This window comes from Corapipo altera, unplaced genomic scaffold, assembly GCF_003945725.1.
Source record: "Corapipo altera isolate COAL_440 unplaced genomic scaffold, ASM394572v1 2b, whole genome shotgun sequence".
Taxonomy (NCBI): domain Eukaryota; kingdom Metazoa; phylum Chordata; class Aves; order Passeriformes; family Pipridae; genus Corapipo; species Corapipo altera.
The window spans coordinates 20,909,481-20,933,552 of NW_020884874.1; the positions used below are offsets into that span (position 1 = coordinate 20,909,481).

Below are 24,072 nucleotides of genomic sequence, written 5' to 3' on the forward strand. Positions count from 1 at the left end.
TTAGTCCAGTGAGAAATCTGTCCTTTTTGAAACTTAAGGTAAAATGATTTTTAACTCTAGATTAGGATTTCACACTGATCTTACAGATTAATACAGAGCAAATTTAATTTAACACTTAATTCAGAGGAATTATTCATATTGCGGAGCTTTGTTTATAGACATACAGTAATAAGATCCTCACATTTTACTCATGCATATACAGGAAAAATAATTATTGAGGTATTTTTGGTTTATAAAAGAGATTGTTAATGAGAGGAACTTAGAAATACTGGCATCATACACTTTATTAGTAGACATTTTCTAGAAGAAAGCAAGGACTAGAGGACTAGAATTGACTTCATCTAAAAATCATGCAATAAACAGACATCAGAATTGTATAACACTATCATAAGAAGAAGCATAATGCTATGCTGACAGAAGAAGAGACAACTATTTTCAGTGTCTTTCAGACAGTTTGATAACAGTATGTAAAGACAGTTCATACAGATAAAAGTACTTCTGTCTTTTTTTTGTTAAAAAATAATGTATGAAGTCATGAACATCCTCTGAAAGAGCAGCTTGTGTATTTACACTCCATGAGCTGTATTTCAGGTTTCTACAAAAGTAGTAAGACAAATTTATCATTAAGGTACATGACTGGGCGCTCTGTAAAGTCCCAGAACGTGCTCTGGCACTTTGATTTTTAAGACAGGCATTTGTCAAGGACAGGTCACTGTTTATCTAAGAAAAAGACAGAACTTTTACTTCCATCAGCTCTAACTGCCCTGTGAAAATTTTCTAATGGAACTTAATTTCTTTACCTATGGGTTTCCAGAGTTTTATATTTACAAGCTTGGATCAGTATCTGCCATACAATAAAATAATTGTTAAACTGGTATTACTTGGCTTTGCTTTGGAGACCTCAGAGTTGCCAATACACCCAGCCATTCTGTGAATATTCAATTAAAATCACCACGGGACTGCTCCTATGACAGGAGTTTTAAGTTAAGGGGTAGCAAAAATTATTTGAGTCCCCAGCTAGTAGTATGTGATTTAGCAACAGAGCAGACAGAGCTCTGTTGGAAAGGGAAGATGAATGGCAGATGCTTCATTGCAATTTCTCGCTATCAGCAGAGAGCATAACAACAGACATTAATCCACTGGTTTAATTAGAGGTAATAATATGTCCAGGAAGCTACCACATTTAAGGCACAAGAGCAATTGCTGTCATTGTACATTTGTCCTAGAGGGCTTCTTAGGCAAGCGCATGTCATAATATTTCAGGAGCCAGAAGATTACAAATTTGCTTGACTTTAATTATTAACATATTTCACTTTTCTTAAAAAGAAGGAATGGAAGCATCATAAATCATGATGTCAAATCTCATTTACTTTCTGTTGTTTGAGAACAACACTCAGGGCTTTTGAAGTCTGTGTATTATTTGTTTCACGGGGGGAAATGACATTATAATAACCCTCAGAACAGCTTAGAGAGAAAATTCTGTTGGTTTTGGATATTTTTATTTTAATCCAATCCAGTTTCTCTGTGCCATAAAGGACTCTGTGTTTGGTTTAGGCAGAACCATCTTAGATACCACAGTTGCTTCAAATTGTGCGGTTCTTTGAGACAAAACAAAAAGTCTCTTGATAACTGATGACCGAATCAACAAAGAGGAAACTGGAGGCAGATGTGTGCTGGAAGATTTTCTGAAATGCTAGAATGGTAGAGAGTTCAATTTTGATTTTAATCAGAAACACCACAATTTTCTCTTCACCCTGAACATTTTCTACTTGACATTTTTTTGTTCTTAATCTTTGTTGGAGGAGGGTGTCACTGATGTTTAATTTTAAGTGAATTTCCAGTAGTAAATCTAGAAATGTTTTTAGGTTGGTAGCTGTGCAGCTTCAAGCCCTCCCTCTGCAAGACAGCATAAATCCCTATAACATTGTCCTGCCAGAAAGCTTCTTCCTCGAAATGGAAAGATCATCTGCAGGAATTACTAAGCTACTAGCACCTTTATCCATCTGGTTTTTATATTCTTACTGAAGCTGCCTCGAGAGCAACAAGATGTGATGCAAGATCTCATACTATGGGTATATTTAACTCTCTTGTTAGGAGCTACACCAGAAGTACAGGTTCACACAGACAGGGCCCATCATTCAGCTCCTGTCCTTATTTCTTCTGCCGCTATGCCCACCTCTCTTCTACTCAAAACCTTGCCTGTGTTTGATTAGAAGTATGCACCTAAGCTGGCAGGAAGAAAATTTTCTTCAGAAATGTTTGAAAAAAATTGTTTTCCTGCAATTAGATCTTGTAATTACATTACAGGAAAAGATGAAAACTTGAAACCCAAATCAAATAATTTTTAGTGGAAGTTCTTTGGCTGATAACAAGCTTTAGATTCAGAAAAGTAGCTGTGGCATTTTACAGGCAGGGTTGTTGTATGTTTCAGTCTTTTATGTGGGAGGTACATCACTGTGTCTGTCACTGAGTTACTCCATCAGGGACAGGAGTCCCTGATGACACCTCATAGCAGGTTCAGCTTGGCTGAGTAACCTCAGTAACAGAAGAAAATGGGATAAAGAGACAGACATGTTAAGGTTCACCTGAGGAATTCCTATGGCATCTGTGAATCCAATATTTCCAGACGGAAACCACAATCTTGTTTGTGAAAGAAAATGAGCACTAAATTGCTTGGACAAATAGAAAAAAATCCCTGTGGAATTCAGAAATTTTTTGATACAAATATTTTGCAGCCAAAATTTCAGTTTCTACCATGTTTCTCTGTTAAATTTATTCACTTAGAGCTAACAAGTAAGACCACTAGTGACCCTGCTTTCTAGTAGTAAACTTATCTGACATAAAGTAGGATGAGTTGGGTTAACACAGTGACATGAATGATGTAATGGGAGGGCTAGAACTGATGTAGATAGTGCCTATGTCAGCTGTAGCTTGATGCTATTTTACAGCTTGTGACAGTGTCCTGCTGATGGAGGAGCTGCCTGCTTGACAAGATAAAAAACTCTACGCTTAACACCCTTTACTCACTCATCATCTGGCATGTCTTTTGTAAGAGCAGTTATTACAGTACTGTAAAAGAGGACTTCTTCAGTTTTAAAATGTCAGGTTTTTTCTCGCTTTAATTGTTGGTACAATATGTAGCAACATACTGCTCTAAATTGGATTTAATTTGGCAAGGGATGGGAATTAAGGAGGGTTTTAGTCATTCTCCCTGTGTTCCAAGTTGACCAATGCAACACCTCCTCCCAGGTTCCAGGCTGCTTTCTCCCATGAGTGCTGGTGCACAAACATTTACCAGTTATCCTTTGACAATAAAAAAACAGCCAAACAAAGAAGCTGTTTTTAATCAAGTTCCCAAAGCCAGACCGTCAAAATGAATACATCTTTCTTGGTAGAACAGTTTTTTCTACGTTTTCCCTGTCTTCATAAAGCTACCCTAAAGTGTTGGCTGGTGTATAATGCAAGACTTTGTGGCAAGTTATTTGTAATTTCTCTGAGGCAAAACATCACAGGAATTTGTGCCCGAGTCTCACAGTGCCTGAGAAGTGCAAATGTCAATTCAAATGGGGAACTCAAATATCTATCCATTGAATAAAGTAACAACACTAGAAAAGGGAATTGACAGGTACAGTCTTTTAAAGTTATTAACTATTGAAATAGTCACTCAAGTCCCAGTGGGACTTTGAAAGCATCTGTGTATAACTTATCAGCCAATTAGAAAAAGAATATGAACAAACTAATGACAAACAGACCCTGTATCAAACCTGATTTCCTTGTGTGACAAGATGACCCATCTAGTTGATCAAGGGAAGCCAGCTGATGTAATCTTTTTGAATTTCAGTAAAGCTTTTGATACTATCTCTCACAGAATCCTTCTGGACAAAATGTCCAGCACACAGCTGGATAAACACATAATGTGGTGGGTGAGCAATTGGCTCAGAGGGCAATAGTGAATGGGGTAACATCAAACTGTCAAGCTGTCACTACTAGGGTTCTGCAGGGCTCCATCTTAGACCCTGTACTCTTCAACATAGAATCATAGAATCATAGAATTAGCCAGGTTGGAAAGGACCTCCGAGATTGTCAAGTTCAACCCTTGAGCTACTACCGCAGTGGTTACTAGACCATGGCACTAAGTGCCACATCCAGTCTTGTCTGAAAAACCCTCCAGGGATGGAGAATCCACTACCTCCCTGGGCAGCCCATTACAATGTCTGATTATCCTCTGAAGAATTTCTTCCTAATATCCAACCTAAACCTCCTCTGGCAGAGCTTAAGACCATGCCCTCTTGTCTTACTGATAGCTGGGAGAAGAAACAAACCCCACCTGGCTACAACCTCCTGTCAGGTAGTTGTAGAGAGTGATAAGGTCTCCCCTGAGCCTCCTCCAGACTGAACAACCCCAGCTCCCTCAGCCTCTCCTCATAGGACTTGTGCTTAAGTCCCTTCACCAGCCTTGTTGCTCTTTTCTGGACCTGCTCCGGCACCTCAATATCCTTCCTGAACTGGGGGGCCCAGAACTGGACACAGTACTTGAGGTATGGCCTCACCAATGCTGAGTACAGGGGAAGAATCACTTCCCTGATCCTGCTGGTCACACTGTTCCTGATCCAGGCCAGGATGCCATTGGCCTTCTTGGCCACCTGGGCAGGCTGCTGGCTCATGTTCAGCTTCCTTTCAATCCAAACTCCCAAGTCCCTTTCTGCCTGGCTGATCTCCAGCCACTCTGTGCCCAGCCCAACATCTTCATAAATGACTTGGATGCAGGACTGGAAGGGTTACTAACAAGTTTGCAGAGGCCACAAAACTGGGAGGAGCTGTTGACTCCCTCAAAGGTAGAAAGGCCCTGTAGAGAGACCTTGACAAATTAGAGGACTGGGCAAACACCAACCATAGGAAGGTCAGCAAGGGGAAGTGATGGATTCTGTCCCTGAGATGGGGAAACCTTGGACAGATTGGGGAACGAGATGCTGAAAAGCAGTGCTGAAAGGGACCTGGAGGTCATGGTTGATGGCAAGTTGAATATGAGTCAGCAGTGCCCTGGCAGCCAGGGCAACCATGTCCTGGGGGGCATCAGGCAAAGCATCACCAGCCAGTCAAGAGAGGTGATTGTCCCACTCTGCTCTGCACTGAGGTGGCCTCGCCTTGAATAGTGTGTGCAGTTTTGGGCACTGTAATATAGGAAAGATATTCAGCTCTTAGAGAGTCTCCAAAGGAGGGGAATGAAGATGGTGAAGGGCCTTGGGGGGAAACCATATGGGGAGCGGCTGAAATCACTTGCTGTGTTCAGCCTGGAGAAGAGGAGACTGAGGGGAGACCTCATTGCAGTCTACAACTTCCTCGTGAGGGGAAGAGGAGTGGCAGGCACTGATCTCTTCTCTGTGGTGACCAGTGACAGGACCCAAGGGAATGGCCTGAAGTTGTGTCAGGGGAGATTCAGGTTGGATATTAGTAAAAGGTTCTTCACCCAAAGGATGCTTGGGCACTAGAACAGGCTCCCCAGGGAATTGGTCACAGTACCAAGTCTGACAGAGTTCAAGAAGCATTTGGACAATAGCCTCAGGCACATGGTGTGACTCTTGGGATGGTCCTGTGCAGGGCTAAGAGCTGGACTCAACGATACTTGTGGGTCTCTTCCAAATTAGCATACTCTGTGAGTCTGCGATTCTGTTCACTTGAGGACTCTCAGTCCTGCATTTGGTTTGGCTGACAAGCACCTAACTTTTTAATTACAAAGAGCTACTATAAAGCTAGCTTAAATTTTAAAAAAAAATCTTAAATAAAAAAGGTTGATTTTCAAAGTCAAAAATAAATTAAATTTTAAAATTACAGTTTAATCTGCTCCAGTCAAAATCACACAATACTGAAGAAGCGTTCCTACATTGTGGCCTCTGAACCAGGAGTCCCCCATGAAAGTCACGTAATAAAATCCAAGAGCAGACTGTGAAGCGTAGACAAGTAGACAAGACTCCCATTTTCCCTCATCCAGGGTGCATGTATAACCATTACATTACGAAACAGTTTCACTCTTGCACACACATAGTGTGAATTGAATTCTTTACTGCATAGACAGGCTGTTCCTGCTCAGTACACCTAACGCTGCAGGCAAGGTGTTCTGTTGAGAGCTACAAGCTGTGGAAGAAGCATTCCCCCTGGCAGACAATGAAATTTAATCTCCACCACCACCAATTTATGGATAACCCTTGTAAATGCTAAACTGCTATATAAATTCCATGCACAATTTTACTCTTTTATAAAGAAAAGGCATCTCTTTTCCTCCTGTTCTCATTTTGTAATGGTCACCACTAGAGCTTGTGATATGCTGTACCTGGCACGTGCTGAGAACACCAACTGGAGAGAGCACAAGGGGACTCCAGTAGATGAACTTTTCATGTCTGGATGCAAATAGGATGGAAACATGAAAGTAGCAGTGGCTTCTGAGCTCTGTCTCAATCTGAGATGCTTTTGAGCATGCTCACATTCAGATCTTTCAGACACTGAGTGTTAAGGTTAAAAAGCAAGCAAGCAAAGCAAGAAATTTGCGTTGGACACAGAGTTGAAGCATTTTCAATGTCAAACAAAAGTTAAGTTGAGGTTTTCAGGGTCTTATCCTTGGATTTAAGCATGAAATCTTATTTGGAATTCCTAAATCCCAGTTCAGGAACATTTTTTGGATCTAGTCCGTAACGTCTTGATGACCTATGTCATGTTTCCACTTTCACTAAGAAACAGAGACTGATAGGTCTCATCTGCAATATACATGCCTAGAAGCTGTAGGTTGCTTCTAATCATCAACATTCTTTAATTGTTAATGCGAGTTTTATTGGCTATGAGTCAAAAGCTTATCTTTTTCTGGCAAAGGCCCAGAAAGATAATTTTTCTTTCTAACAGAAGATGTTTCTAAGCCCAAAATTCAAACCAGATTTAAATATACTAAGTGCAAATCCCTGGCTATTTAGTGTGCTATATAGCTTGATTAATACAAAATATATAACAAATAGTTATTTCTATCAATGAATATCCCAAACAATTCTATAATGAAATTCATGCCTTGTTTTTCTGCTTTGCAGTGACTCTCTTTATTCTAAGAAAGCACAAGATGTTACTGTACAAACTTCATTTATGTTACTTTCTAATCTATTCCTAGGAAGCATTTTAATGATAACACCTGTTGTTCTAATAATGGTTTTTGGTTTTTATCATTTATGGGATCTAAGGCTAATCAGAAATGCAACACTTCACTCTGTGTAGGAATGACTGATCCCTGTATATAATAGACTTTTTTTTCTCAGTGCAAGAAATTTCTGTCCTTGTACTTTGCAACTACTGGCACTAAGAAGAACTTGGAATGAAATCAGTGCAAATCAGAACCATGACCTGAAGATTTCCTATATGTATTTGCTGCTTTGTCTCTCACAGGAGAGACTTCCCCTGCATTCCCCAGCTGCATTACCATACACTATAAAGAAGGAAGTGCAATGAATGCAGTTGGCTTATTCTCCCCGAGAGTTCCCTTTGGTAGTGTATGTCAAAGTACTCTCAGCCATCAGTCTGTCAGGCCTACTCGGATGTTTTGGAAGACAGCATGCTCTGAATGGGAATGTAACAATAGCAGGCTGATTTTTCAGCAGCCAGCACTGATAACTCTGATAAACAGTCTTCTTGAGGTAAGAAGTGACGCATATCAGAGGTTCCTGCCTTAGACGCCAAGGTTATTCGTCATGTAATTGGATATTGTTGGAGAAAACCATAATTATCCTAGACTTAAAGGCACAAGACCATCTAGCTGATAGTATGTGGTCAAAGATAATTGTTTGCTGCTGAATCCACTTTAATCTTTCCTATTCATTTACTTTTAAGAGATGTGACCTAACCAGGTCTTACTTAAACAACGCTGTGACTTGGTGGCTTCATGATTATTGTTAAATTACAGACCTGGCGCTCTTGCCATTTGGTTTTCATGGTAGGGTAAAACTAGACTCTCCTAATTCAGAAGTCTAGGAAGTTATCAGGAGGTCTAGTTCTAGCTCCAGCCAGCAGAAAGCAGCTGTAGTGAATACCTTCCATCACCATCAAGTTTTCTCTACATGTTGGCCTATTTCACCCTACAAGGCAATAAAAATTCCAGCTCACGTGCATGTGGGGTCCATCGTCAACTGCACCTGAATTTGCCACTTTTATCTGGCTGCCCAAATGACTGGAAAACTCACAAAACCTAGGCACTCTGCTACTCCTGTCCTCACCAAACTCTTGTCCCTGCTTTTCCTCTCTGGCTGCTAAACCGTCCATCCCTCTGCTGAAATCGTGTTAGAGTTGAGTCCCAGTAGTCCTAATGCTTCCCCTGGAATTGTAGTAGAAGTTTTAATCACACCGCCCATTCACTGACCCAGGAGATTCTAGGAGATAGTGAGCTTGGCCACCCCAGTGTGCTGAGGCAATTAGTCATCTAGTGGGCTATCTGTTCCTTCCAGGAAGTCAAGGACTATCACAACACAACAGGTTTTAGCTCCTGTCCCCAGGGAAACAAATACATGAAAGCCCAAAAAGTTGTAACAAACAAAGTAATTCCTCTTGTCTGGGTCAGCTGCAGATCCCAGTAGCCTTGTCCCTCTCATTTCGCACCACCAGAAAATTGATATACCTCTTTTCCTTTAATGCTTGGCTCAATCATGTGACAGGAAGTCAGATTACCTACTGTGCTCACTCTCTTTCATATGCTAAACCACACTTTTGTGTTTCTCATAATAAACATCCTCAAACCATCCACACAAGCATTATAAAAGCTTCATCACATACAAATTCTAGAAATCCTATATGCTATCTTTAAAGATAGATTTTGGTTTGAACGGCCTTTCGGTTGCTAATTTGCTTTCTCGTATTCCTAGCATGGCAACCATACATTACAATATTTTCTTTCCTAAAGGCTGCACAAATAAATGAGACTTTGGCTTTTCTCCAGATATTTTCCCATTGTTAACTGGAATATCTGTTTTTAGACCCTTTCCCGTTTTTCCGTAAAGGTAGCTTTATCTTCTTGATTCATCAGTAACAGTTTGTTACTGATGTGGAACGCAGGTTCTTTGAGGTAGCCTTTCCTGTAATTGCTGTTTCTGTCATTAATTGTCCCCTGAAACTTGGGCTATCTAAATGGGATTTGTTTTAATTCCTTAGGTTTATATGAGGGAAAAATAATTAAAATCTGCTAGAGCTATTTGGAGGTATTTAATTTCCCTCTCTTATCATTATGGAATAGCTGTTAATATTTGTAAGCTTTTTCCATCATAGGATGAATATGGAAATAGATAACTCTGGCTGAAGTTCTAGGTTGTTTTTGATGAGTGAAATGGGGAAAAGTTTGTAAGAGACTGGTACTGAGCCAAAATAAGATTCATATAGATCCTAAGCTTGTTTAGGCATGTTTTATGCATAGATCCAACATATAAAATAAATTTATAAAAGAAATTATGGAACTTCATAATAAAAAAGTTCCTACTTCTGAAGCCTTTAACTATATTCTCTCACTCCATCAAATCACTAAGAAGGAGTTTCATTTAGGAAAAGGAAAGAAGGCAGGAGACAATAAGGCATAGAAAGGTCTTGGGAAAACTGGTTGAAGAGTACAAATGAGGGATCTCAGATCTAACCAAGAAACTTTTATTGCACAATACTGAGAGGGGTTAATTCTCTTCACAGATAGCACATTGAATGGCCAGCGCGGCAGTGTGCTTTCTCCTTACCTCTTTTGTGTCTTTATATGTCCACAGTAAGAATGTTTATGTCTGAGGCTTCCTGACAATGAGCAGAAAGACACAGGCATTTTGAAAACTCTTTTCAGCTTGCAAAATATAATGTGGCAATGTAAATACCTCTTATGAATGAAATAAGCTATTCCTGTTGGTTTACTAGAACAGACCCACAGATGATCAGTTCAAGAGTTTCCTCCTCAGTGAGGAGGATTAATAATGAGAGAGGGTAATAAGACTTTGAGAAGGCTCACATGTATGAAGAGTCAGATATCCAATGTATGTCATGTCTAAAAACAGCCAGTTCCGATTAGAGAATAATAAAGGGAATTTAAAAACACTTGATTGCAATTCAAGTCCAATCTTTATTTTTTAACAATGGTCATAGGTAATGCAGCTACAGGTGTAGAGAAGGAGTTGCATATTGTCTGATATTTATGGTTTTAATTCTCAAATGTCCCACAAGTGCATGTGTAGAAGTGGATATGTTGGCTTGCCTTGCCATGTCTGCACACATACCTATTTCACATATGTAAGCATTAGAGGGCACAGATGTTTTCTAGAAAATATACAGTGCTCATTGTGTAGTAATAAGTAAATGCAAGGTATTATATTGTGTATGTAAAAGGCATTTTACATGGTATAATAGAGAAAAATCACTACATTGGACATGCTCTGAGAATGCAGATAATATTCCATGACATGGGAGGAATTAGTCTAGCCAAGAAACATGATACCACATATTTGAAAAGGCAATTTGGCTCCTTAAGGAACAATGATACCTTTTCCTCAGCTATTATATCTTTTCCACCATAACTTAAAACCTCAGGCTATGATTTGATGATACCAACATGCAACATATTAAATAGATACCCTTTTAGTCAGAAGATACTCATTTGTTCCTGAAAATCAATTAATTTTGGATGCTTCTAACTGGATTGTGTGGAATCAGGACAAACAAATCAGCAGTCCTTGTAGAAACCTACAGCTTCTAGGTTTTACAATCTACTGAATCATAATGAAAAGGGATATAATAAATTTAAATGCTTTTTAGTGTAGTACAATTGGAGGAGTTTTATGTAATTTAACAACAAAGTAAGGTGTCTTCAGAAATGTGGAAAATAGCATGTGTGAAAGAAATGCATTGAAACTGCTTACAGATATTCCAAATGACAACTTTACAAAGCCTTTTCCCACACATAAACTCTTCTGAGGAACAAGACACCATTACTTTCAGAGGAAATGGGAAGATCTTCTTCCCACCCAAGGTCACACACAGTTGGAATGGAAAAATCACACACAGGAATTTCTGCCTCCCTGTCTTATTGCTTCACAGCATACCTCATGTTGAAGAGATACATGTCCCTTCACTTGTGATGCAGAGCAAACTGGCTCATCACAACAGCAACAGCACTTTTTTGGTATTTAGGTGAAAAGGCAAAGATTTGTTGCAGATTACTTCAGTGCTGCAGCACACAGTGCTGGCAATAAGCCAGAGACAGCAACTTCTGGTCACATCTGACTCCAAGAGCATCTCAGCCTGCAGTCAGGCTCACAGCTTTGCCCAACATGGGCCAGGGTGCAAGTGTGGGCTGTGGCTGCCAGCTGCGACCTTTCAATTCATCTGTCAGTCACGGCAGGGCTGAAATAAAAGATGAATTAAATAAGCACTCTTCCCGATGTTACATTAAGGGAAATTACTTCTCCCAAACAATAAAGGTCATAAAGTAGCTGTGGCCTTTTTCACTTGTGACAATGATAGATGACTCTTAGAATGGGTCCTTATCCCATTGTTCTGACCAGAATTAATCCTTATCCCACTTTTTTGATCAAAATACTGGTTTCGACACAACATTATTTTAAATTTTCCCTCATAATATATTCGAGTTACATAGGTACAAATAGTGTTTATATCCAGCCCTTTTCAGTACTGTTCACACTTCAGCTATGGGTGAACAGCAGATCTTATAGCTGTTACTGTAGTTTGCAACTGTACCTTTACCTAATAGCCCAGGTATTATTGGCAAGACAGTACAAATAATAAAAGAAAAAAACATGTTCAAATGTTTATTTTGAAAAAAAAATTGAAAACTTTTAAATACTTGTTCATAATACAAGTAACTAGAGATGCAAGACATGTTTTGTCAACCATAAACACCCATAAACAATCGTAACTGTGCTGGCCAATAAGACAACAATACATAACATCAGTTGAACATTGTCCCTGATAAGGACTTCAGGGGTGGTTGCAAGTACTCCCTCCCTGCACACACCCGGCCCAGGGAAAGGCTGCTCACGTGTCTGTAAAAAGGAGATGTTCAGGCCTGGAGGTTAGCTGGGGAGACAGCACCTTGCAAGGTCATGCAGGGCTGCCAGTGCTACCTGGCATGACTCACGGACATTGCAAAGTGATGAACTCCTCCTCAACTCCCTGAGAAAACCACCAGCATTTCTGAACCTGGCTAATAGTGTTATATTTCAACATGCATTTATTATATGTACTGTCTTGCCAATTGCACTTGAATCCTCAGAGCGACCAGATAGCTATAAATCTTGATAGTCCAGAATCACAGAATCACAGAACCCTTTAGGCTGGAAAAGACCTTTAAGATCATCAAGTCCAACTGTTAACCTATATGTATGCAGCTATGTTTGAGACAGGTCCTTAAAAATACACATGTTTAAGAAGAGGTATAAGGCCTCTGTTATTACAGTATGCTAAAAGTTCATTATTCCTAACATTTATATTTAGTTTCTTCCTGTGAAAAAAGGTAACACTATTCCCATATGGTCCAAAGAAAATAGTCACATCTATACAATGTGACAGATGCCACAAGCCACTTAGTTCTGGTTTCCTTATCAACCAACGTTATCCAGTGCAACATGTACTTTTGCACCTTACATCCCTGGACTTTGTCATAGAGCTTAGATATAGCCAAAGGGATTAAAACTGATTTCTTAGTATTGCACAGGGAATGTGATAGACCAAAGAGCTGAATTTGTATCTGCTCTGAAAAGAAGTAAATTACTTTTTAAGAGTATGTGTAATGTGTGACAGATCTTTTGGATACTCTTGAGCTGACACCTGTAGAAATGTTAAGACCACTACAAAAGCATGGCTCATTTTACTTTGTTTTCACATAAGGACTGTATAAAGGAGAAGAGAATTGACAGAATGCCATCAATACCGTGAAACCCTTTTAATAAGAACAGATATTATGAAAACTGCTGAAAACAAAACTGTTTGGGTTATTCTACCAATTCACAAATATTCATGCAGCCATTACTGTTAGCGTTTTCTCCAGCTTCAGAGACTGAATTTGCAAAATCAACACTTTTCAAGCAATACTGTCAATACATTTAGTAGATAAGTGCCAAACCCCAAAACCTTTGGTGAGTCCATTTTATTTAAAAAAAAAATAAAAAATTTAAATTCTGAATGTTTCAATTTGTATTAGTATCTTGGAATTCAGGCAGAAAATCTAAGATCAGAATTTTCTCATGAGATTCTCTTCCCTGGAAGCACCTTCTGCACCATTCTCCTCCTACTTCTGATCTCAGCAGAAAATAGAGTGCACAGATGATTCCAATATTTCTTTATAAAGCAATGGAACATTTTAAATGGCAAAACAAAAATAAAGAAAGTTTGGTTGTTTGGATTTCTACCAAAGATACAATGAATTATACTAAGCAATGGTTAAACAGCAAATGTTACAATATAGGGCCTCTGGTCTGTGTCAAGTGCTACTCCAGTGGGCATTACTGTAATTTAGGGTATAATCAGCTTACTCAAGTATCTGCACAAAACTTGTTTGGTTAAGTTATCTATCTGTTTTCTCACGTCTCTTCTTTAAGTCAAAGGGAAGACCTAGACTCTCTGACACAGTGATTCAGAGTAGAAGGCTAAGTAAACTAGTTGGCGTTGTGAAAGTCTCCCCGTTTCTTACACTGACCTTTAAATGATAATTAGGACCTGTCTGTACAATATCTAGCAAAGACATCTGTTACTCTATTATCTAATTCAAATGATTTGTACTCCCACGTACACACTGAGGTATAGTGGCATTTAGTAATAAAGAAAAAAAGTTATTAGGAAAATTATATTTCGCTTTATGTTAAATAAAACTTCTATTTGCCTTTAATATTTAAATACATAAACTCTGACGTTAACATTTTTTATCTTATCTAGAAAACTATCACCTGCTTAATAAATGTTTGCTCCTTTCCTTATTTCTTTCTTTTTATTAAAAAAAGAAAAAAAAGTCATTCACTATACATAATAGCTACCAGTCACTGAAGTTATATAGTTATAGGTATATATGCCCAGAAGGGCAGTGGTGGATCCTTCACTCCCAGAAACATTCAAGGTTGGGCTGGATGGGTCTCTGAGCAACCTGATCTAGCTGAAGATGTCCCTGCACATTGCAGGGGGTTGGACTAGATGACCCAAACTATTCTATGATTCTCTTTTACCACTCATTTTCTCCTGTTCATCTCTTCATTTTTTAACTTTGCTTTAACAGGAAAACTTCTGCCCATCCCTCTTACCTCAGTACATCATGTCCATTGGTCTAGCCACAGGAAAGGACATAAACTGCAGAGCCACTAAGGCTGGGGGTTTTACCACTGTTGGTTCAAAGATATTTGAGTGCTACAGAGATGTTATCAGGTCTTCTTCTCTTCTGTGCCAAATACAAGACAACTGCAAGCCACTCAGCTCTTTACTCAAATGCATCCTCATTCTAGCACTCACATTATCCAGTGCTTGCTCTTGCTTCCATACACTTTCAAATACAAAATGTTCAACAAGACAACTGCGGCAAGCTGACTTTTTTTTTTTAGTGAAGTAATATCGCCTCAGAAAAGACAGTGTTTTAATTTTTTTTCTAAAAAAAATTATTAACTTTTTTCTATGAGGGAAAAGTTACTTCTTTTTTCTCATTTTGTTAAGAAAACAACCAGCATTACACTCTGACCTTTTCTGGTTATTTTCCTTCACTATTGTTTTGTTAATTTATTTAGACCTTAATATTCTAACATGTTTATTCAAATGTAATTCAAATACCAGGTTAAATGTTATTCAAATATCAGATTATAGGATCTGTTATTATAATGCAATGTTTTGAGGTTATCTCAACAGAATACTTGTTACATCAAAAGGAAAAAATATATTTTCTCAGAGGTCGTTTATTGTAAATTTTTAAGTCCTGCCTGATGGACATTTGCTTTTAATTTCTAATTTCTAATAAAACCCAAGTCTGACATTTTCATAAAACAAATTCAGCTTTCCAACTTGCTACTGTTAATATTACCACTATTATGATAGGAATGGTATTCTGAACTAAGGAACTGTGCTTTTTAAAATAAAATATTAAGGAACCATCAGGCAGTCCTAGATGAGCATGCACTTCTGTTTATGATATGACTAGGAAAGGAAGTTTATGTTAATGCAAAAATGAGACAAATATTTAAGTATTTCCTGTTGGACCTACTCAAACACATGTTATAGCATAGTTGGAAACCTGGTATTTAGCCATTTAAAGAACAGTTGATATAGATGGCAAATGTCAGCAAAGGAGATGCGGTTCATTTTCCACTTCATTGGTATAGGAAACCAGTGGTTTAATTGACTGATAGGCAAACTGATGTTTGATTTTTTTTTTTCCACACAGTCACAAAATTTGGTAAAAGTTACATCAGTTCCTTGCATGCTAGTCCTACTAAATTGTTGCCTGTGCCAATGTTCCAGCTGAAGTTGGAAATACTGAAGGATTTCTTTCCGTTTCTGAAAAGCCAAAGTTAGTGGTGGCTGAAACCAATTTCATCTGGTATTACTTAAACATTGATATTATACCTTAAAAAAAACCAGCAAGAACTATTTAATGAGTTTCATTGAAGGGTATAAGAAGTTCCTGATAAAAATAACAAACCATTTTACTTAATTAGTATATTCAGAATATTCCATTAAAAACAAGCCAGCATTAGTAAGAAGATAGACTAGGCCATTTTTCTGGAATTTTTTTTTTAAATTCTGTTTTTGATACACAGTAACAAACTCTCTGTAACATGTCCACTTTTCAAAGCACTCGAAAGCATGAACTGAGCTGTATGGAAAGTGGATATAGAGCTGGAGAGCACAATGGTCCCTGGCAGATCAGCACTGTATTGAGCACTGAAATTTTCTTTCCTTGGCTAATGGAAAACCACAACCTCCTTCAGTCAGCTTCTTTGAGTGTGATCAGAACTCTAGAGACTTCAATGAAAGAGAGAAGATGGCACCTGGTCATTCTAACAATCTGAGCTTGGTTTCTGAATTAAGCATCTTCAGACTGCAACTGGCAGAAACTGTTTGTGGGAGCAATCACTCTTACATTTAGCTCTTGACCCACTCAAACAGGGCTGAAAATGGTTTTCTAATTTCTAGAGGATCTCTGTCAGCAGAAGGCAAGCTAAAGAGAGTAATCCAAAAGTCTTAAAATTGTGAGACTAAGTAACCAGTGATGCCCTGTAGTTGACTTGGCATATGATATTGCAAACCTCAGAAAAATAGATAAAGCACAAGCAAATGTAGTCCCTAGTACTGAACAGGTAGTGAAAGGGAGACAGAAATTTTCTCCCAACAATCCTGCCTGAACACTTCTGAAATTGCACTGCTACTGATGGAAAGAGATGTTTATGGATGTCAATACCATGATCAAAGCTAAGGTCTGGGGAAAAATCTGCATACAGTACAGTACTTGCCTGACTGTCTTTTCAAAGTAGCCTGAAGAGTTTTCTCTTTTACTAAGCTTTGGATCAATTTTGGGTTCTTTTTAAATGTATCTTACAATTACTGTGTATCTAACAATATTGCTATCATAAGAACTGTGCAGTGCCCTGCAAAATGATGTGTGATTTTCTGGATTGGAAAAAAAAATGTAACAGATATCTTAGGAAACACTGGAAAACATTTATGATTTTACATATGGTCAGAATATCTTGGAAAGTGTACTACAGTTGGAACTGCATTACTGAGAGCAACCTACCCAAATACATCAGAGAGAAACAGGTTTTCCAGAAAGCCTCCCCTCCATCTGCAGATCTAGTGGATGTTTTTAACCAGTTACAGAGAGCTTTTCCTCTTAGGATATCTACTCAGAGCTTTTTCCCTTCTGCAGAATCATCAACAAGAATACATTTCAAGAGGAATCTGTAGTGAAGAAAAGAGCCAATATGTCTTTGCATGATTATCAGTGGAGTTTGAGAGCACAGTGAAAAAATGCCAGGACAGAGGCGACAGCAGATTTCCAAAGCTGCTCATCCCAGTGGAGCTACATTTACACAAACACATTTGTAAGAAATGCAAAGAGCTTGATTACAGTAAATATGGCCTGATTTTGCAGTCATGAGAAACTAGGTCAGAGGGAGCTTTAGTTTATCACTAGGATATTTATGCATCATTGTTAGACCTTTCCCACGACTTCCCAGCTGTATCTCCTGTACATCCCCACAGCAAACTGCACTCACTGCTGTCATGCAAGATGCAAAGAAGGAAATGAGGCTGTATTACTTCTGTGAAAGGGCAAATAACATCAGTTTTGGGACATTTACATCACTGGAATGCTGATGTGCAGGCAGAATAAAGACACAAAAAGTGTGGTTACAACATGAGCAGAAGGGTAGACATGGTAATGAAGCACAATGAGTAGATACTCTGCAACATTAATATGCACAGTCATCAAATATCTAACAAGTATAAAAAGTTAAGAAATATGTATTAATTTTTTATTTTTCCTAGTCAAATACTATTTCATCTTCATTTTGAAACCTAAAAGATCTTGTGATATCTGATTTACAGATGAAGGAGTAAGCCTTAACATCCTCTGTATTTATTTTTTATATTTATGTCCCATTTATTATTACTGTACTATGCTTTCTTTGAAAAAAATTTAAACTTAAAAAGGTATCACTTAATGCAGATTTTTTAGCTACTCACTTTTATAATTTCAAAAGAAAAAAAAGACAAAGTCATTGTTGGAAGTCTCTTCTATACACCAAAAGAGGCAAGGATACCATACACTATGGAGCCACCCATGGCATCTCATTAAGGTAAGAGGTGACAGAAGAAACACTTCAAATGTGGCACATCTTTTATCTTTCAAACCTCTGGCATAATTTTTAGATGCTTATGTCCCAGCTGAGAAAATACGTATGCACACGCTCAGCTTTAAAGACAGCAGAAATAATTTTGAATTAATTGAGACTATCCAGTTACTTAATAATAGTTATGTATTGAGAGAACGTGTGTCCCTCGTCTGGTTAGGCCCTTTTTCTACTTCACCTTTTTTCACCTATTCACAAAAAGGAATCCTGTAGGATGCAGCAGTTATTCTTTTCATAGGGTTATTACAAAAAGATGGTGACTAGCATGTCCAATGTCTCAAAGACTAGGTAATTATTTTCTGCCTACCTGATTTCTACTGACATTTTCAATTAGATACAGTGTTCTTAATCTCCCACTCTATGAGTCCAGTTCATTATTAAGCATCTGTTGCAAACCCATTGCAATGAGTTTAGGATGGCAATGAGTTTTTCTTAAATTTCTTGACTTTACATTGAATCAGGTAAATCTTGCTTGTGTGTAAGAATTAAGGGAGGGAATAAACTAATGGAGTCCATCAGATACACTGTGCAACACAGTTAAATATAGTGCTGGCAATTCCCTTAGTTCTCTTTCAGCTTGTGGTTATTACTTTCTTATTATAGTTTATTAAGGTGAGATGAGTCTATTCTCTGCTATGTGTTATTTCCTTTAAAGCAATTTAGAATTTTGCCACTTACTGTGGGAGATTTTAAGCATCACATTCAGTATGCTGAACTTTTAATTTTCCAAAGTGGGCAATGGAAATATTATATAACCTCACTGTTTCCAATGAGTTATGGACTTCTGTTTATTCCTTTACTCAAAGCATTTTTGCTTAGTTAGTAGTACAAATTGCTAATCATAAAAGTTTACTACATCACTTGGCACTAAGAATGAAAATGGAATTGGCTCCTTGCCCTACAGAACTCCAGCAGTATTCACTCCTCCTTTTTCCAAGAAGTCTGATTAACTGATGACAACAAACAAAATACTACCATGAACCCATAGAAGACCACTGCATGTCTTCTACATTGCCCAGTAGGTGAGACTCTCAAGGTAGGATGCCGTGCGCAGCTCAGGCAATAACAAACCCAACCATTCTCTTACAAACTAATATCACTGCTCTTGACAGTGAGTTGGTAGCAGATAAAAAAAATCTTCTGTTATGTACCTTGAGTATGCGCCAAAGAAAAGTTGTTGAGAATTCATAGCAAAAATATTAAAATAATTTCAGAGTTGGGAAAAAAAAGTTCTGAGATAGAGAATTTAATATGTCCAGTTAGAGCAAAGACATAGCAACTGTCCCCCCATAAATATAAAATTCTTCATATTTAATAAAGTAATTGCAATGATAGAGATAACTAGGAATAATTGTTCTTACTAGTAAGAATGAAATTAAAAATAATAGACATCTGGAAGGAGACAAATGTGGGGCAAAGAATAAGAAAATTATACAAAGATTTTTAAAGTGATGAAAGAAACCTTCCAGGAGGTCATTAGAAAAAATTCTTGCAAGCTCCACATAACTCTGTCTGCTTATGCTTCTTCTGTCATATTCTCCAAGCTTCTTAGGAACTCTCTTCCCATGTCCCTTCTAAAAGTTACTCACTTGCATTCTCGTTTTCTTTATTGCTCCTTTTAGGCCATCTTGCAAATGTGCAGCATCATTTTTTGTTTTTACTTTATGTGTAAGGACTGTGCATTTGCAATCTTCTCTTTTATATTAAACTCACACCCCTGAAGCCTTCCAAAACTTGATCCTAGTGATGGCATCCCTTCCAACCCTAGGCAATGGCCTAGCCTATTGGCCCTGCATGGCTCTATGATCCCTAGGACAGAGGCAAAGACATACTTTTCACAAGCAACTACTGATTCAAGATAATTCCACTAATAAGTGGCATCTAAAGACACATGCTTTACACTTCGAACAATCAGTATCTGATAGTCTTTGAAACTGGTCTCTACATTTGGACTTCTTAATGTTTGTGAATCACTTAAAAATTTGGAGTACTTTTCCAATTTTTAAAATAATACACTGTATAAACAGACTATATAAAATCTTTTCAGGTGCCTGTTTGGGAATGTGCTCTTACTAAGTTTTGTCACAATGCAATGCTGTGGGTGAGCTGAGAGAATAGAAGAAGTTTCCAACAGTAATGAATCTGCCACTCTAATAATTTATGAGCCATTTTTTCAAACATCAGCTATCAGATAGAAGTGGGAGGAATAATAGAATATAACTTCTGCTTTACAATAGTCTGTTAATATAGAAAGACAAAGGCGCCTGTACTCTAAGGAAGCTGTCAGCAAAGTAGCAGGCTGGAGGTCCCAGTATCACTTACAGTACTGGCAAGCAGGAGGCCATTTCTGGGGAATGAAGCTTGAGGAGGGAAGCAAAAGAAAAAGGCTATGGGGGGGTAGAAGGAGAGAATCAAGGACCTTTCTTCACCATTCTTTTTTTATAGCTTTTGTGTGTCTGGACTGATTTGTTGTGGGAGAGCTGCTGGAGACAGTATATTTGGCACAGGACAGGATAGCTCAAAGCCAAAAGGATGGTGCTATTGCCAGTTTAAACCATGGCTTTTCTTTTATTTTTTTTCCCCTCCCTCTTTTTTCTTTGAAGGAAGGAAAAGAAAAAAGGGGAAGAAAGGAACTTGCAATGAAAACCAGAGCAGTGGGTTAACAACGACCCTGCAGGCTTCAGTAGACTGGAAAGATACACGAGGCACTTCCTCTACCATCTGGCATGCAATTCTGCTGCTGCTGCTGCTCTTAGTACATAACTTCAGAGTGAATAAGCAAACAAATAAAACTTTTTAAGAGACACTAATTATGAAACACCAGCTATTAATCTGCCAGCTTACTCTCTTCCCTTTTCTCCCACCACAGTATTCCTTTCCTCAAGTCTTTTCCAGTTCTCTTGTCTACCTATGAAAATAGGCACTGCCTTGTCATGTTTTCAGATGATTCTGTTCACCTTTTGCTTGGTATTGGTTCTCAGGATGAATGAAGGCCAGAGCTAATACATTCATATTTCTCTCATAATCACTTCAGCTTCTTTAACTCCGAGTCAGATAGAAATGCAGTTAGTAGAAGTAAAGCCATCCATCACTGTTGAATGATTTCCTTCAAGTCTGGCTAGAAGTGAGAATGCAAAAGAGAAGTTTTAGGTCAGCTGAGCTTGCTCAAAGACTGTTTAAAATGCAGTCACAAACAGCTGGATACATTGCTGTGTAGGAGTATCTTTTAGTTCTGATGGCTTTTCTCAAGTGCAATGAAAAGCATGATGCTGAGGTCACATCTTCAAGTTAGGTAAAACACTACACCGCAACCAAAGTCAGAGAAACAGAGAACTTGCAAAATCTGAGCATTCTGTCAATTAGAAGTCTCTGAGAATGATGCTACAGCTGATTTTGGATGCTAAAGACTCTCCTAATCAAGCATAGATCTTCCAGGCTTTCCTGTGACCAGCTTTTATGTGGGTCCATTCTTATAACAAAAAAGACAAAAAGAAAGTCAGTTACAGAAAAATCTTGGATGAATTAAGGATAAATAATCATTGAATTGTAGTACAACTGTGAAGCAGAAGTTTATTAAGAATGAGATGCATTAATTTACAGACACACCCATTAATGCCAAGCAACAATTTTTACACTTCTTTTTTTTCATTTGCAACTGCTGATCCTTACACTGGCCAGGATTTAAAAAAGAAAATCCAGCCTACCTAGAACAGTTGTTTTCATTTGACCATAATTTTCCAAGAAAAAAAAATACATACTGTCTGTTAGGTTTATTATGTAGCTTCTCCAAATACAGAAACCATAACAACAACAGATTTCAGTTTCACTTTGGTTTTTGACTGGCCTCCTGCTTTGCATCTGTAGAACTGTAAGTGAAAACAAATACAACAATCCTTCAGTTTTGGCTGCCTGATCCTATCCAAAGACAGGTACATACCCAAGTGGCCCAACTAGAGGTCGTACAAAAGTTTCACAGATTTAAGGATAAAAAAAGGTAGTGTAGACTTTAAAAACTCAGAAGATTGCTATTGCTGCTACCAAGAAGGCTAGTGGCTAAGTTCTGTTGAACACTTAAATATTCAGATATTAATCTAAAAATTGGTCTGGGCACCCGTGAATACACTGTCTTCCAAGATGTCTTGTATCTTTTATCATAGAATCAGCAAGGTCAGGAAAGACCTCTGAGTCCAGCTTTTGGCAGAACACCACCTTGTCAACTAAACCATAGCACTAAGTGCCACATCCAATAATTTCTTGACCATGTTTTGCATCCAGTAAAGCTGGAAATGCCAGAAGGACAGCCTTAACTTCACAGTGCTCTGGCACATCTGCTCTTTGCCCCAATGGGGACCACAAAGCACAGAGGAAAAACCATAACTGAAAAAAGTTACTGCAATTCCTTGTAGCTCAAAACTAAAATTAATCAGTTGGGGTGTAAGGTTTAAACCACCCAGTAGGCAAAGAATCTTCAAAGTCTTTTGGACTTCAGTTGCCTGGTTTATCCCCTTCTGACAGGAATATTGCTTTAAAAAGTAATTGCACAACATGCACTAATATGAAAAACCTACAATATCTCAAGAAACCATATGAAATTAAAAACAATAAAATTTGCCTTTCTATAACCACAGATTGTAGGAATGTGTTAATGCTTGTGCTACTGTACTGCACCATCTATTTGTTTTCTTTGTTCTTAACCCCTTTGTTTTATGAGTCAGGATATCCTGATGCAAAGGACTCTGCAAAATATCAGGACAACAACAATAGTATAATACTTTGGAAGTGCTTCACAATTTTCAAGACAGAGCTACTAAGGCTAATAATACGGCACTGCAGTCTGTAGTCAAAACTTTTGCAAACCATTAAAGTTGTGAGTTTGAGGTTGGAACATTAAGATAAGCAAGGCAGAGGATTCTATAAGAGGGGAAACAGCACGCTGACGCTGCTTATGTTGATGTGAGGAGGAAAGGCTTGTGCACGCTGTTTTCTACATGTAAGGGTGTTAATTTTCAGTCCATTCTCTTGGTTTCTCTTCCTCTGTAACGGAAGATCCTGCTTGTTTGCCAGTTTTCTTTTCCATCTGGAGAGATGGCAGAACATTGAATGTAACCTGGAGAAGATAAATGCATTAACTATGCATGCTAGGAAATATTATAATGTTTAGTCAAATCCAACTAAATAAGTCCTCTGCAATTTACTGAAAACTAAGTGCTGGTGCAAAAGCTCACCCTCCACCCTTCTGCTGTACACTCAGTAAAGTAACAACTAAGGGACAGACCAGTACCAACAGCAGGCTAAAAGGGATATATTGTATAAAGGCAATATAAAAGTTGTGAAAATCGCATGGCCTCTCCGGGTCAGGGATCCCAGGGAAGAGCCCGTGCTGTTGCAGGGCCTGGCCCGAGGCATCCCACAATCCCGAGGAAGCACTCGCTGACAGCTGCACAGCCCCACCACGCCACCTCATTGCCGCTGCATGAGACACAGCACTGTCCCGGGCGCCTTTCCCTTGTTTTTAAAGATTAGTGATGAATAATTTTCTCCTCGTCGTAGTCCGTGAGCGATGGCTACCACCAGGCAGTGTCCTAACGTGAACCCATTCAGGTGGAGTTTTGCAGCCGAAGCGACGAGGACCCCGCACCCTCCCCCAAAACCCTCCTTTCAGCAACTCGTTCCTCCCCGATCCCTCCTGAGCCGTCACCTTCGCTGCCCTTCTGCAGGCGCGGACGGGGCGGGCGTACGAACGCAGGGCAGGCGGGGGCACCGCACGCCGCCAGCGGGGCTTGTGCTCCGCTCCCGGCCCTCGCAGCGTCCCATGAATCACCGCCCTTCTCCCGCCGAGGGTAGCCGAGGTGACGGCGGGGTTTGACTAAGAGGCCAAAACCCCCACCGGCTCCGTAGCCAGCCGAGCGAGGAGGAAGGCGGGGCGGTGGGAGCTCCCCCATGGCATCGCCGCAGGGATAAAGTCAATCCGCCCCCGCCGTAGCGCCCAGCGGGGTTTGAGGGGCGGCTCTGCCGGGGCAGCCCCTCTGCCCGCGGCTGCCGGGCTGCGCCGGCCCGAGCCCACGCCCCCGGTCCCGGCGCTGCGCCGCTCCGGCATGAGCGGCAGCTCCGCGCCTGCCCGCCAGCCGCTGCGCCCCGGCTGCCGGCGCCTGGCGGCGGGCTGAGGGCGCGCAGAGGGCGGGCGGCG

The 24,072-nt window shown here is 39.3% G+C and overlaps 1 protein-coding gene across 1 annotated transcript in view; it reads left to right on the forward strand.

Moving 5' to 3' along the window:
- Positions 1-24,072, forward strand: part of PDE7B (phosphodiesterase 7B) — a 173,238-nt gene that overhangs the window by 68,083 nt on the left and 81,083 nt on the right. The window lies entirely within an intron of this gene.